The 1,549-nt window shown below is 39.3% G+C and overlaps 1 pseudogene; it reads left to right on the top strand.

Moving 5' to 3' along the window:
- The window catches only part of LOC113612907 (C-type lectin domain family 4 member D-like), a 2,140-nt pseudogene continuing 591 nt past the window's right edge, over positions 1–1,549 (top strand).

The raw sequence follows: 1,549 nt of genomic DNA, 5'->3' as shown, positions 1-1,549 counted from the left end.
ATGACTGGTAATCCTGGTATTATTCTCATAAATGTTAGTTGGATATTAGGTAGTGAAATAGTTATGCAATCTGTTACAGATGACATACATGGTGTAACTAATTTTCCTTTCAGTTTTCACGTGAGGGGTCACCTGGAATTGCTGTCTTGTGGGCTGGAGAGCCTTCCAGTCCAACTGCTGTTTTTAATGACAGCAAGATGTGGGCTCAGAGTGAAAGACACTGTATGGGGACAGGGGCTCATCTGGCCACCATCAGCACAGAAGCTGAGCAGGTATGTTGAGAGGCTTACATCCGTTTCTCTGCTGGTTTGAATCTCTTTGCAGAGAAAGAGGAATTTCTGTGCTCTGCTATGCATCTGTGGCTTTGCTTCATCTCTTCCAACTACCTGGAAAGACTTTTCTTCCTCTCTCATTTTTCTTCACATGGCCAAGTTCTTCTGGTCTTCCCAGATTTGATTCATGTGTTATTTTCTACAGAAAACTACCCTGACCACCTTCTCTGCTCCATCTTTCCTATTCTAGTTTGGAGATACTTCCGTGGTACTTTGTGCATCGTGTGACCATGGCACTTACTTCAGTGTTCCCATGAGTCCTACTTTGTAGAGGGCTGGAGCCATGCCTTAAGCATCTTTGCATCTCCAATGGCCTTTGCAGTGCTAGGCACACTTAGATAGGTCCTGATAAATATTTCATGAGTAAGTAAATAAATGAATGGTTAATCAGGATTGAAATAGCTTCTCAGAATAGAGCACAGGAAAAATAATTCAGAAGTATGGTTGTCATTCTAAAAAAAAAAAAATCTCAAGGTAAATTCAATTTGAACTGAAATTTATTTCCTCATGTAATATATTTCCATATATGTACGATACCATGACTCAGATTCTATTCTTGGTTAGTAGGGTTTCGTGGAGGATTCTGTTTCCATGGCTTTGCAACTATAGGTTCACCAGCTCCTGAATAAAATGGAGTTTAATGAAATACACAAACAATTGAAGAAGGTAATTTTAAAAATAAAAGTTCCTAGAAATCCAATCCTATTAAGTACTGCGCTAAGTGATTTGCAAGTTGATCTCACTTAATCTTCACAGTGACTCTGTGAAATAGTGGAGTCATCCCTTTTGGAGTTGAGAAAACTGGGATTTGGCGAAATTAAAGCACTTGTTAACATTGTGGAATAAACGCCAGAGGGGGGATGTGAAAACAGATCTGATGCCAGTGCTTTTGTGCTTAACTAGTACTTTATTTGACTTCTTTCCTCTGTTCCTAACATAACAGCTATCACCTGATAAAGGCAAATATACTTATAAAAATTCACATTTTTATGCAGAACGTTATCACTCAATTTTTGGATAGCGATTTTCATATTTCCTGGGACTTACAGATGAGAACCTTGAAAGCCAATGGCATTGGGTGGACAAGACACCATTGAACCCACAGATGGTGTGAGTATACTGACTGGGGCAAAAGAGCTTTATAGGCAAAGGTGAGAAGAAGACAGCAAGCAGAATTTATTTTGGGGTGGAGTATACCAATGTAAGAAAGCTTACTC

The sequence above is a fragment of the Aethalodelphis obliquidens genome, unplaced genomic scaffold (genome assembly GCF_003676395.1).
Source record: "Aethalodelphis obliquidens isolate GAN/ISIS:26980383/991018 unplaced genomic scaffold, ASM367639v1 scaffold83, whole genome shotgun sequence".
NCBI classification, from domain to species: Eukaryota; Metazoa; Chordata; class Mammalia; order Artiodactyla; family Delphinidae; genus Aethalodelphis; species Aethalodelphis obliquidens.
This window is presented reverse-complemented; position numbering and strand designations above follow the sequence as displayed.